Source organism: Neofelis nebulosa, chromosome 5, assembly GCF_028018385.1.
Source record: "Neofelis nebulosa isolate mNeoNeb1 chromosome 5, mNeoNeb1.pri, whole genome shotgun sequence".
NCBI classification, from domain to species: domain Eukaryota; kingdom Metazoa; phylum Chordata; class Mammalia; order Carnivora; family Felidae; genus Neofelis; species Neofelis nebulosa.
Window position 1 is genome coordinate 79326854 of NC_080786.1, and position 14738 is coordinate 79341591.

A 14738-nucleotide genomic window follows, 5' to 3' on the forward strand; every position below is an offset into this window, starting at 1 on the left:
TGGACAAAATTAAGCCGCTAAAAGGAGCCCCTTCCTTCCCTCTTGAAGTCCCTGAGACCATTTCCCTCGGGAGCTTTTTCTCGTTCATCTCCCTCGTAGTCCCTGATGCTTGCCAGTCTCCTTCCACAGCAAGGAACATCGAGGGCTATGGGGAGGCAGCACAAAGAAGGGAGCCAACTAGCCTTGACTGTTGACCAAGTGCCAAGCACTCTTCAATGCCTCTCTTGCTCTCCCCTAACAACTCGGTGAGGTACCACCAGTACGAAAACTGTGGCACAGAAGGTAAAGTGACCGGCTGTGGTCACAATGCTATAAATGGCAGAGTTGGCATGTGAACCCGGATCCGCTGACTCAAATCTTCGATTCCAGGCTGATGCCTTTTAAGGAGTAGAAATCCCAGATGAGTCTGACACAGGGCGAGACGTTCTCTCCCAGACTGAGAACCTTAGCAGAACCCCACACAGAAGACCTGGGAAAGAACAAAAACGAGTTCTACTGGAAGGTACACCAAATTGGAGAGAACAGGCTGGAAGCCAGGAGGCCCTCTCACCTTTTTCAGATGTTGCCAGCCTGGTCGTGTCTCCCAGGCAGGCATCACACTGTCAAAGGCAGATCATTAATCTCGTCTAAGGATGTCTCCACATCCCTCATCCACTTAGCTTCTTGGGGGTTAGGGATCCCACTGTTAAGACAACTAACAGAGACAAAACAGAATAAAGCAAGCAAGCAAGCAAACAAACAAAACCTCCCTGATTGAGAACCCAACCATTTTTCCTTAAGCCAACATAATAAGCTTAAGAATCTAGTTTGATAGTAGGATCTGCCAGTAATTGGGTTGCATCTTGTTCCCCATCTCCGGTCATCTCCCATTCTTTCTAGGATTTTCTCCCTTAGGGAGTGGAAAGGAAGCATGTTTGCAAAATCAGACAGTGGGGTGGTTCTACCAAAGAGTGCTTTGTTCACTAGACCGCTAGTTATGAATGAGTGGGGGCGATTGAATTTGCTTACCATTAAAACTCCTCTGCATACTGGAATTTTAGAGGCTGAAATCCAGTACATACACAGAACTGGGATGGAAAACCCTATGTGAGGTCAATGCTCCTCAGTGATTCATCATCTAAACGCATCACACTTTCCCACTTGACAAACAGGTGGGCCAACTGTAATGATACTCTCTTCCCATCTTAGGCTAAAGGAATCTCAAGGATTCTGGAGTGACCAAAGGAGGGTAGGGAGAAGTGAAAGTGGTAGATGAAAAATCAGTGGACATTTACTGAGCATTGAGTATCAAGCATTGTAACAATACTATTACATACATGATTCAGTTTAGTCTTAAATGCACCTTCAGATTGGCATTTTTAGCCACTAGTTCATAGATAAATCAAAGTTCAGAGATATTCACTGGCTTTCTTTCTGGAAGACATGAATCTTTTTATTCTCACCTTCTCCCAGGTGTTTGTATCCACCCTGGAAGAAATTTTTGGACCAAACACAAATCAGAGCCATGGGTTTGGAGGGTACACACCTGGAAAAACTCAAGGCTCTGGCTTCTAAGGACTGGGAGGAATAGAGGAAAGGGGAGACTGGACAGAAAGTAGGACTGGATCTGGACCCTGTTGAGAAGGAAGTGGGAAACAGGCATTTTGCACTTAGTATCTTCCTCAACAGTCTTTGAACATCTCTTTTACAGTCTCCATGATTATTTAGACCAGACATTCCTAAGGCAAGGGGGACTGGTGAGGAAGGAAGGAGCCCTGAACTGTTGACATATGTGTTCCCTATGATTTGCCGGGCTGGTGAAAGGCAGAGGCCATGACCGAGGGGCTAAAGGAAAGGAGATTCAGCAAAGGCGTAGCTGCCCTTGGCTGGCATGAGAAGAACAGAGGCTGTGTCTAATTCCCTACTACCTGAGCCAGTAAACTTTGAACAGAGAGAACAAAACCAAAAAACAAAACAAAATAAAAAAACCCAAAACCCCCTGCCTCACATTCCTTCCACATCCAACCAATATCCTAACATATCAAAGTCCCATGGAAAACAAATACCAAAATGAATTCCACAACTAGCTGTAGAATAAAGATGCCTATTCCCATTTGGTAGCTAAGGAATTTTAAGTATTATGAAAGTCAATGGGCTGTCCATTCTTTCTCTCAATAGATCTTAATTAGTTCCTACTCTATGCCCAGAACTGGATACAGTGGCAAACCAGGCAGACATAGAGCTTATAGAGTAGTGATTAATCAGTCATTAAATATAAATCAAGTACATAAATAAATATAAAATTACAAATTATGATACATTCATGAAAGGGAAAGCATAGGGAAGTGCAAAGAAATGTGATAGAGATTGGCATAGTTTACATTGGTGAGTCAGGGAAGCCCTGTCTGTAGAGGTGAACATCATGCTGGGAGCCAGGAAAGGAGCAGAGAAGCAAAACAGATAGCAGAAACAGCCTTTGCAAATGTCCTGAGGCTGGAAAGCAAGTGGCCAGTGCATCAAGGCGGGGAGGAGAAGGTCAGAGGGCAAGGAAAGGGGCATATTATGTAGGCCTTCTAAGCCATGACAAGCACTTTGAACTTACTAAGTGAAATTGGAAGCCATTAAAGGGTTTTAAACAGGAACAAGATGTGACCTGATTAGCATAAAAAAAATCCCACTAATCATGGAAAATAGATCAGATGAGCGTGGAAACTATTGCTGAAGTCCCCCTAAAAGTTGATGAATCAAGCCCAAGAAACATTAAGTCCTAGTCCTTGATTCGAGCTACAAAAGTTGTCTTTAAGAAACCATTTTTTTGTGATGTACAATCTACAAAAAAATGCGTATCATTTTATTAAACAGAATCATACTTTTTCAAATTACTTATCAACTAAAATGATCTAAAGGCCCAGGGGGTCACTTCAGGGTGATGCAATGTCTAGCTGGCTTCCCTGGTCACCTCGTTCTATTTTCCATGTTTTCCAAGAACAGAGGTTGTGGAGGGTAGTCATGATTGAGGAACACATATATAGGTCATTTGCATCTGATTCTCCTACCCAGCCTCAACTTCATTACACAGCAGCGGCAACAAATGTCAGTGGCAGGAAGTACCCAACAAGAAGAATTAACCACAACTTTTTTTCATCCAAACTTACACACACACTGTCACACACACATACAGTTGGTTTGAAGTGGGGTGAGGGGAGGTAGCCCGCCTTCTCACATTTTTAACCAATAGGATCTCGTGTCAGCCATCAAAACAACAGCCTCTCAGTCAGTTGACCTTTTGTGATGGAGGGGGGTTGTGGGGAGAGGAGAGAGAAAGGAAAGAGAAAACTTAGGCTTTGCATCATTTGTCGCTCTAACAGTTGAACACTGAATCAGTCTTATGTTACAGATACATTAATTTGATTAAGATACAATCCGTGGGTCGTTCAGAGATACGAAGTACTCTTGCTTGATTGTGAAATTAACAATGAAATCGGATAAAACCAAACTAGAGGTTACTCTGGGACTTGCAGATTGCCTCCCCTCCCCCCTCCTCAATTCATTTTCTTCATCTAATGCTGTTTTTGACACTTAGAAGGGAAAATCCGTGCTAAGACAATGGTAGCACACATGCCTTAAGCTCTCAAGGCATTAGTTAAGGGAGCTAACGCTGACTCAAAACAGGAACTGATGGTAGACCCATCTCCCAAAGGGTTTCCAGAGTCCCTCCAAAGTGCTCATAACCATTCCAAATGCACAGGCACTGCAGGAAGTTATACACAGCCTCAAGAAAGCCACTTTGACATCTGCAGGCTGAGATCCTGGCTTCCATTTTTACTACATTATCCCCTGCCTGCCACCTTGTTTCTTTCTAGGAGCAGGCTGAGTTTCAGACTCTGGGCCACTTCTGGTCAAATATCTACCAAATCTCCACTGTGTTTCAGACACTGTGGTGCAAAGATAAACAACAAGACTTGAGCGTGGATCTGAACAAGCTTTCCCCCTAGTTGGTCACTGTGTCCTCATCCGTTCCGTGACTCCATGGCATACGGCTGGCTATGGCTTGCTGCCCCCTGACGTGCTGCAGTGGAGGCATGCAAAGCACCACGGGACATAGACAAGGAAATTAATCAGAGAAGATGTGGCCTTACGCGGAATGAAGAGGAGTTAATCACTCAGAGAAGGGAAGGGGAGGGCATTCCCAGCAGAGAGGACAAGACAGGGAAGCTTGGGTGCACATTAGGTATATGGTCACAACTGTGGTGTAGCAAGGCAACAGCCAGCTGTTTTTCCCATCTTGGGAGAAAGCATTATTGTGGCTTAACATATATTCCAAATCTGGAGTATTAAGGAGAATCAAGCCCCGATCCCATGTAATATAGAAAAAAGAATGCTGGATTGGAAATCGGGGGACCCACTGTTCCTGCATCTAACACACTATGTGACCTTGAGCTTGGTATTTCACCTGTCTGTGCCTGGGTTTGGCATCTGCAAAATGGCAACATAGATCTCTTTCACAGGATCCTTTGAAGGGTTAAGTGGGAAAGTAAATGTGAAAGGTTAACTTCAGAGCATCAAATCCTTTTTTTTTTAAGTTTATTTATTTGGAGAGAGAGGGAGGAGCAGAGAGAGAGGGGAAGATAGAGAAACCCATGCAGGCTCCATGCTGTCAGCACGGAGCGCGACTCAGGTCTTGATCTCATGAACCGTGAGATCATGACCTGAGCCGAAACCAAGCATCGGACACTTAACTGACTAAGCCACCAAGGCACCCCTCAAATCCTTTTTGATAAGAGTGTAAATCATAGATAGCAAACTGAAGAAGTTACTGTTATTATTTCCAGCGGGCACTGTCATGACATGTTCATGGACCAACAAGCCAACCAGTGGCTGAAATGTAGGGAGCATGGCCCCGGCTAGCTAGGATAGACTCTTGAATATGTGTGGGTTTTGGATTTCATTCAATTTAGGAACACGGGTTTATCCATTATTGTATTCACTTAACAGATAAATAGAACTGACTCTTAAAGATCATTTGAAGTGAAAAGTAGAACCAATCATCCAACCTACCTAGTCTGTGCCCTTGCGAGTGACCCAATCACTGTACCAACAGGTTGACTATCTGAGAATTTCTGAAGGGCACTCACTGGTCAGATGAAAAATAGGTAGGATTTGCTTCAGTGAATGAGAGTTGGAAATAGCCTCCAAGTTCCCTTTCAGCCCTAATGCTTCTTAACTATCCTGTACATGGTGTTCACCCAGATGCCAGTACATATACCATTTCTGCGTTCTGAGATGCCAGGGTCTGGGTAATCCCACGTGTGGCTCAAAGAGACTGATGTGTATGTTATGGCTCTGAACGTAGACTATACACTCCCCAGAGACTTCGTGAGATGATGCAGGGATGTTTCTAGAAGAGCTTTCAGTTGGAACCCCAAGCCATCTGGAGCAAACCAAAGAGTGAGCAAAGCAAACTTGTCACCCTGTGGAAGCAAAGATTTAGCAGTGCGTGACACCTAGGATTACAAGATGATGGAAAAAAGAAAACTCTGCAACCATCGACTCCCCTCCTGCACTTTCCTTGTGAGGGGCTGAAAACATTTTATAGATGTGGATGTCTACTTTTCTCATTGGCACGTTACTTTATCCTCCAGAACTGCAAAGGTTCCCCTTCCCTCATTTTTAAGAGATGTCAACCAGATCAAGATGAGAAGACCTTCGAAACCTGCCATGCCTGTGAAGATCATTGCTTAGAGACAGAGCCGGGGCAGCCTTGACATTTGTCCCGTTCATCCCAGGCGACAACTCTAACTCTCTGTTCTCCTGCTGTTACATGGGAAAGAAGGGACAGACTTGAAGACACAGCTCAGCTGTGTGTCCTTGAGCAGAATAATTTACATTTCTGGCTTTGGATCTCTTTTCATCATTATCCTCAGAAGGTAGACATGACCTCTAATATCCCTTCCATTTTGGATTCTTCACCAAACTAGGACGCTTCCGACCGGGCTCTATTGGCAGGGCCAAGAGCCATGAAAAAGCTCATAGCCAGCACCTTTACTTCCTCACTTCTAAAATGAGGGTAGTGACAGCTACTGTGCAAGGTAGCTGGAAAGATTAGATATAATATATGCAAAGCCCTATCACAATGCCTGGCCTGCAGGCGCCCCATAAATGGAGGTTTTTAAATCAAAACCTAAAGATTTCCAGGTGAAGCCTCTGCCAGTCTGACCTCTGTCTCCGCGGTCCCAGGCATCTTGGTGGCTTGAGCACATGGCCCCTGACTTAGTGCTTGCTACTGGGTGCCCCAGGTGCAAACAGCAGAGCAATGTCTTAGGCTCTTCTGTCCCATCCAGAGGTGACACAGAAAGCCCACAAAGTTTTCTGCTTCCTTTGGCTGGAACCCTGTGGCTGTGAGTGCAAGCTAGCTCCAAGTGTCTGTGAAAGGGAGGCTTTTCCCAAGGCCAGCCATTCGTTCTGCTGGGCTGGAGCCTGCGAGCTCTCTCCATCCCTTGCCATTGAGGGAGGACGAAGTGCAAGAAACCAGGAGCCTGAAGCAGGGAGCAGGAGGTCCTCCTGCGTCTGCTTTGCCAACTTGCCCGGATCCCAGCGTTCTCAGCACTCGAGTAGGGTTAAGTCGTCACCACAACGGCAACGTTGTTGTAGGCACCGTGCAGGCTTGAAGCGGTAGAAATATGTCTCACTTGCTCCGACTCCCCACCCCCGGCAGAACCTGAAAAAAATCAGAAAATTCCACTTGCTTTTTCCTATTTAATGAGGTCGAACATTCTTAAGGAATGAAAAGCACAGCTCCAGCCTAGCTTTTAATTAGCTTCAGGAGCCCTTGTTTCAAAGTAGCCTCGTTCCCAAAGCTATTCTCTCTCTGCTCTGAATGAGATGGAAATTCAATTGCATCCGCCTTGTCAAGTCAGAATAAGATGCTCCCCCCACTCAAGGTCACATGGGGAAAGACACTCAGTAGCCAGACAGATGCTGCACTTTTTGACCCCAGCAGGACACCAGAACCTGAAAAGGACGCTTAACAGAACCCCAGTTTAGACCAAACTTGGTGTTGTTTCCATTGCCCCATCACGTGAACTCGGGCTGGTTTTCCACATGTCCAGAGGAAAAAAAAACATGGACTTGAGAGCCCAACAGACCCAGGATCAGATCCTACCTTCTCTCCTAGGTGCCTGTGCAGTTAAGTAAGTGCTCATAGCTGCCGTCTCCCTCACTGTGACCCAGACATTGCTGCCTGCCTTGTGGGATGGCCAGAAGGACCACATGAAATATTGTGAGTGAAGCATAACGCCCCAGACATCATCGGGGTCATCAGTGCTCAAACACTGCCCTTCCTCTTCCCTCTCATCTGTACGACAGGGTTGATGGCCCCCACTTTGTTGAAGTAATGACCCAAAGGGAGTGTATGTAGATGAGGGTGGGAGCCCGGGTTTGGTATTCAGAAGTCAGGGGTCAAATCCCAGCCCTGCCCCCTCCTGCCCGTGCAACCTCAGGCAAGTGCCAGAGCCTCACAGTTTCCTCTTATTTGCAAGTTGGGATACCAGCAGCTCCTCCACAGGATCCCTGTAAGGACTAAATGAGATAGTGTACAAAAAGCCCAGCCTAGTGCCCGGCACACGGTGAGTGTGCCATAAATATTAGCTACTAACAGCAGCAGCCGCAGCCGAGAGTAAGCTGTAAAATTTAAAATCCTCTAAGATGCCCATCTCAAATCCTTTCTGGAAGGAATGTGCCAAAGTTACCGGTGCTTATGTAAATGTAAGTGGTTATTATTTATGTAGGAGAACATTACTGAGTATTATTCAGGAAGAGGGAGAGAACAATGTAGAGAAAGACGAAATTTACGATACGGTCTTCAAAGGGGAAAGAGGAGAAAATAACATCTCACCCAGCACGGGAGGAACATCCCCGTATATTAGCTCAGAGCTGCCTGTCTGCAGAAGTTCCATCAACAGAGGCTTCTCTGAAGAAAGAAAAAAGGGAGAGGAGAGGAATGGAAAAGAAAGGGGAAGAAAATCTCATTCTGTTTCCTCTAAAATTAACCCTAAGGCTGTATTTATCCAGCAGAATCTTACTAAACACCCACCCCAGGGGAGATACCGCTACACCGAGGCCCTGCTCGGTCCTCAGGGAATTTGCAGTCTAATGAGAACCTTACAACAAGTACATAAATAACTAATTAAAGGTAGAAAGTGAAGTGTCATGAATCATTATCGTCATCATTATTAGAAGCCATTTTTGTGGCATCCCCCATAGTTGGTACATCGTCCTTTTTCCCGAAAAGAATTTCGGCCGGTTTATGATACAAAAGAAGATGTACACTGAGCCACAAACAAAACTCGAACAAGAAATTTAGACTAAAGTCAAAAGGAAGGACGAAGGCTAATCTAATTGTCGGATTAGGCATCGGATTCAGCTTCAGCTCCGAGCTTCCTGGAAGTCAGGGCAAAATGGGAAACTCATTCTTGTAATTTCTCATTTCTTCAATGCGGACGCTCTCTGAAGCAACTTACGGAAGCCTACACAAGGCCTAATTCAACAATCTTGTAGTTTCTATTCAATTGGCTAACGCAAAAGGCACGCGTGTCTGTGGAATCTTGAGACATTCGGAGAAGGCATTAATCATCATCAACACTGAAGACTATGATTTGGGGTCTGAATTACTGTTTTTTGTTGTTTTTCATTTCTGTTGGGACTGTTTCTCAGCCAGCAGCTATGCCGAACGCAAGCTGTTTCACTTCGTACGTTTATAAGAAAAACGTACATACTTTAAAACACTGAGCAATTTTTGTATCATTATGCTAGACCTGCTCATTTTATTTTCAACGAGATTGCACTATGCCAGAGGGCTTTGATCTGTCGCAGGGCTCTCTTGGATTCATTGCTGCTGTTCTCAAGTCACCCCCACTCAGACAGGTAGGTGGGAGTGAGGAGAATTAGCCAATTGTACAGAAAAATCAAAGACACTTGGTTGCAAAGGTATCTACTTCTGAGAATTACCATGAATTTTGCATGCCACTGACTAAGAAAGGAAGGAAGGAAGTGACATCTTGAAGGCCCTGGGTTTGGGCGGGCTGCGGTGAAGCAGACCAGCTGTTATTTTTCTGGCTGGTTTCTGGCCTGTTGTGATGTCTTTTATTAAACCAGCAGAACTTGAACTTTAAAACCTGTTTTAAAACACCGTGTTTTGCCTTCTTTTCTAACGTCAGGCATAAAAGTCTTGTGAGTTTGATCAATGAGGAAGATTTTTTTTTTTTAATAAGAAACAAACACATAAGACAAGCAACGAAGAAGGGGAAGAGGTGCTACACCGAGAGAAATACAAAGAGAGTTGCCAAAGAGGTGGAGGGAGACAAAGATGGCCTGAAGGCAATGATGTCTGACCCCTTCTCTGCTCAGGCCCTGCAGTGCCCCTGGGAGGGGTTGCCCAGCCCTCGGCCAGAGAGAGAGAGAGAGAACTGTGCTCAGGGACAGGGCTGGACAGAGAGCCCGGTCGCACGTGCTGGCCAATACCACGCACATCTGTTTGATCTGGCACTGCTCACCGACCAGCTGTTGGCACAGAATCAGAAAGGGCAGGTGGGGGCGTTGGGGAAGGGGCAGGAAGGGGAGAGGGGATTATGCACAGTTGTTCCAAAAAGGAGAATGGCGGGGAGGGGGGGGAGCGGAGGGGAGGTCAGGAGGAATGAGGCTGAGAGGGGCCCAGGGGCAGGCAGGGGCAGGAAGCCCACAGCTGTGGTGGTGAGCACCACTATTAATCGCCCTCTGCAGCAGGTGAAGTCCCTGAGTCAGAGTCCGCAGGCACTGGCCATGTGACTTTAGCAGAAATTCAGGCACCGGGCCAGGTTTGGGCAAAGTGTCAGGAATGCTTTATCACTCTCCCCTTTGACCCATCGGCTCTCTCACTACTGGTGACCCTCTCAGACTTCCAAACGGGCTGCCATGTTGTGTCCCTCTTTTTCCTACAAGGTTAAGCCTTCCGTTGCCTACCTCAAATGTTGGGTTTTGTTTTTTTCTTTCTGAGCTCACAAAGACTTACTTTCTCTAAACTGTTAAGATCTTCCCAGCTATCTAGAGAGAACGCTGGAAAGAATAAGCCTTCCCACTTAACAGAGGCCCTAGGAAGTGTAAGCAATATTCCTGAAGTCACCTGGCTCAGCCAGTGGAAGAACAATTTAGGCGAATGCTGACTCAGCAACATTTGCCCTGCCAAAATTTGCTCTGGTCCAAAGTTCCAACCATGTGCCAGGAGGCCGAGTTGGTGAGTGGTGAGTGTACTCACCAGGGGAGAGCTGTATTATTATGTAACCTCAGTGTGAAATCTTACACAAGCCTAAGTTCTTTGTCCACCATTTATTCAACGCGATGTGCCAGAAACCATGCTGGCTCTCAAGTAGCTCACCATCTGGGCGGGCCTTTGCTGAGTCTCTAACCAACGTCCATTACCTGAAGGGAATCCATTCTGGTAACTCCCGTGGGTTTGAAAATCTCACACATTCATCACCTTGGCACTTGAAAAACTTCTTCCCTACTGTTGGCATCACATGTGACAAAAGAGGCAGGACATCACACGGCAGCTGGGATTGATTACTGGGTCTGTTTGCTTCTAGGACCTTCTCAGCGCCCAGAGGCTCTAAAGAGCATGAGATGGAATTAACAATATTCAATTCGAAAGATGTAGAAGAAAGACCATTTCATATGGTCTGCCCTAATAATATAGGTTCTGGCTCTGAAGAGTTCCAAGGTTCAAATCCTCCCTTTGCCACTTATTAGCAGAGTGAAATGAAATCACCCCTGTAATGGCATGGAATTGGGTTACTCGTATGCCCAATTGAAGAGGGAAGGGAAGAGGGAGGCTTGTCCTTTACAGACAGGACATCCATAGTGACAGCAGCCTATCTTCAGCCTCCCATGGTTTTTGTTTATATAATACCCTGATTTCCCACCTTGTGCCACCACAGTTTAACACACAGATACTAGGGCTAAACTTTCCTACTCAGGAAGGGAACTTCAGACCATAAACTATCTACAGATAATATCAGCAAAGGTAAGTCTGATTCCTCAATGACCTATCACCATCCAGGCTTCCCTGAAGGGAAGCCCCACATTAACTCTCTGGAGGCCTTTTTAGCTGCTTCCAGAACAGGACCTTCTTGATCGTCCAAATGGAAGATGATCTTCTTCTGGTTTTCTGTAACACATTTCCCAGCCTTCCCTCTCTCCTTCTGGATCTTATCCCTTATCTCTCCAATTTCTGAACACCTTGTTGTACTTCTCCCTCACTGGCTCACTCACCTGGACCTCCGTGCCCACAGGGGCCACACCGCTTCCCGTCACCCAGCCTTCGTTGCCTTCCACAGCGCACAGCTCACCACAGCCTCTATGCTGCCTGTGAGTCATATAGGGTCACAAGTAACATATTAATTAAATGCACATTTGCATTCTCAAATTAGCTTCCATAGTCTGTATTACAGTTTTGAAGCATTGTAGACACTATATTGATGTAAAACACAGATGTCCATAGTCATCCCATGTAGAGCTCTTTCTCTGGGACCCAACTGCCACAACTAGGACTGGCTGATCGACACCCTGACCGGTTGATAGTCTGAGAGCTCCCAACTGACTGGTGTTCAGCTCTGCTCCAGGCTGAGGGCCGTTACTGTGACCCAGCCTCAAGTCTGTCCTTTCTGACCTCACGCCCTAGGTCCCATGACGCGTCTTATCCCCGATACTGAATACCTGATCCCATAATCCACTGGTGTCCTGATTCTCAGAGCTGTCAAGCCTCCCAGGTATTACCATTGGTCACCAGCAGCCACACGTCCTGTCTGAGACCTTTGGGAACAGGACTGGCTCCCAGCCTCCCCCTGGCATGATGATGTAGTGGAAACAGACTCCGGGTTTGAATTCTTACCCCATTGCCTCTTACATGACCAGCCATTTGATCTCTCTGGGCCTCAGTCTCCTCATCAGTAAAATAGGAACGAAAACACCCTGGCAGAGAGTCTGTGAGAATTCATGGCAATGCAGAGGGTTTAACACAGAGTCTTGCTCAGGGAACAGTAGCTATTTTTCTCTGGATGGTTATCTTGCTCAATGCTGACTGCCACCTGGCCTGTCACCTCCTGCCTGTCGTCATATGCTGCTGGCACTGCCCACACCCACACCTCCCTCACGGCCTTGTCTGGTCTCCGAGTTCCAACTTTTCCCGCCCCTCTGAGTGAGTCCCGCTGTGTCTGTTCTGACCGCTGGCTGTGCCGGTCCTTGGCAACTCTTCTCACCTCCACACTCAGTGACCATCGTGTTGGTAGCTTGCACTCGGCCACAGAGGTACTATTTATTTACTCCACAGAAATCAGCAAGCCGTACAACAGGGCTCTTTCCCCTGGAGAATTTCTAGTGAAACATTTGCAAGCACACTTGCGTGGACTCTTCATTCTTTATGTACCTTCTCTACGCCTGATTGCCTGACCTGAACACTCACGTGTAGTCCTTCTAAGGGAACACCTCAGAACTTTTCTTCCGCGCATGGACTGGCCTCTCGTTTCAGCAAGAATGCTGCTAAATCCCATGCCGAAGTCGACAGAGCAACTCTGGGCCTAGGCATGGAAACATGACACCAGGAAACAAAAAAAATCTAACACCTATACATCAACCTCAGGATTGACCCCACCACTAATGAGCTCTGCTCAGCACAGCCAAAGCGTTTTCCTCCTGCCGGCCCCCCTCCTGGTGATGCAGACTCCAGGGGCCCAGGCCTTCACCTGAGCTCTCTGATGGAAATCTTCCAGGCCCTAAATGACCAAGCCCTTCATGCCCCTCCTTGAATGCTTCTGGCTTGGAAGCACTCCTGTCCTGTAGCAAAGAGGGTGTGGCAGGAAACGAATCCCTTACTGCTGAAAAAGGAAGCCCTGCCTTTCCTTCTTGTTTTGAAGGCTCTAAACCACACGTGTATGCTAAGGTGTAAGCATTTTGAGGGCTCAAATCTTGTTTCGGAGGCCTGAGCAAGTGCCCTGCCCCTCAGCGGTGTCGAGTTCAGATCTGCTGTACCTGGGACCCCTTCTGAAGTTTGTAATGGTTCCTTAGCGCAGAGCCACACTTAGCTGTGTATGCCCTTGAAGAAGGACTTATTAAGTGAATAAACAGTCCGGGGAGCACGTATGGTGGGGTGGAGGAGGGAATTTTTGTTTTGTTTTGTTTTGTTTTTCTTTGGAGGAAACGTGTTCTTGTGAATTTCACAAAGCAAATCATCTGCTGTCGTACAACCCTATCTATCTTGGTATCTGTCCTGGGTCTCCTTTCAGCAGTATTTTGTTCCTGACTGCACCTGAAAGGATTCCCACAGCCCATCCTTCTTGCCCATTAAACCTTAAGTCCTCTTTTCTCCCCACGGGAACCATACATTCTACCCATTTTCCTCTCTTCACAATTCCAGACGACCCACGGAATGCAAAACACTTCTCACTACCCCACTTCTTCCTGCATACCCACCCCTCAACTTGCTGCCTCAAAATAGGCACACCGACTATGCTTTCGTGTTGCTGTCTTTAATGATGTTCTTTACAGGGACACCAACAGAGAGCGACGTAGGTAGGGGAGGAACGAAAGCTCCAGAGTTCTCTCCTATGTTCTCCTGACTCAGGTCTCTGACCCACACAAAAATGTGAAATGTGAGCCCATCGTTCTAATAACCCTTCTTTGCCTCTCTCTCTTCTCCCCTCTCGCCTTCAGGGCAATGCCTCCTGTGCTGTCGGATTACTTCTAGTGTAATGGCAGACATCATGACCTTACTGAGGCACTTCGCGGCTTACAAATCACTTTCTGTCCATTATTTTGGTGAACATCAGAACCTCCTTTTGACCCAGGTGTTGATGTGACTGCCACCATTTTAATGGGTCAATGAGACCGTGTAGACAGAGCGCCCAATAGATGCCTGTATCAGTCTCCCCCCACTTATTTCGCCCCAACCAAAGAAATACAGCGATTAGACAACGATTGTATGTAATCCTTAAAAAGAACCTGATTCAAGAGATTTTTTTTTTCCCCTGAGGAAAACATTCTCAAATTATGTTTTAACTCTATGTGATGAGGGAAATCCACATACACTTTCTATTTTCCACCCAGCTGGCAACTGCCGCTTGGTGGACGACCAGACCCTTCCTTTTGTTTTGACATAGTAAAGTCAGGGTGCCTCAGACTGGACATCCAGATGACCTCTTGCTGTACTTCAAAAATCAAGGTTTGAGCCAAATCTGGATCAAGATGAAAAATTGCCATTATTCTGGGGCGCCTGGGTGGCTCAGTCGGTTGGGCGGCCGACTTCGGCTCAGGTCATGATCTCGCGGCCTGTGAGTTTGAGCCCCGTGTCGGGCTCTGTGCTGGCAGCTCAGAGCCTGGAGCCTGTTTCAGATTCTGTGTCTCCCTCTCTCTGACCTTCCCCGTTCATGCTCTGTCTCTCTCTGTCTCAAAAATAAATAAACGTTAAAAAAAAATTTTTAAAAAAATTGCCATTATTCCCCTGCTGGCTTAAAAAAAAAAAAAAAAACTCTATTACTTTTTTCTTCCTGCTTTCTGGTCCAAATTACCTCAGAAGTATTTAGTTCTTCAGATACAGAATACCTATTGTCTACCCCATGTTGGAATAACGCAGAGTTTATTTTAAACTCTTTGTCATTTTAAACTTTTCAATAACTCTCACTGGCCTTTGTAGGTACCTGGCTTTTCTCTCCACATGAGTCAGGTACCTCCTGTGC

General features: G+C 46.3%; 1 long non-coding RNA gene across 2 annotated transcripts; it reads right to left on the bottom strand.

Moving 5' to 3' along the window:
* Nucleotides 1-3316: 3316 nt before the first annotated feature.
* Nucleotides 3317-11407, bottom strand: LOC131512316 (uncharacterized). 2 transcript variants are annotated; one of them, XR_009262085.1, is made up of 4 exons: nt 11281-11407; nt 10432-10618; nt 7874-7948; nt 3317-6697 (listed from the first exon to the last, which is right to left on the bottom strand). It is a non-coding gene; the product is annotated as an uncharacterized LOC131512316 (long non-coding RNA). The 2 variants fall into 2 exon arrangements; XR_009262084.1 differs by lacking the exon at nt 7874-7948 and having other exon boundaries at nt 11281-11395.
* Nucleotides 11408-14738: the final 3331 nt, after the last annotated feature.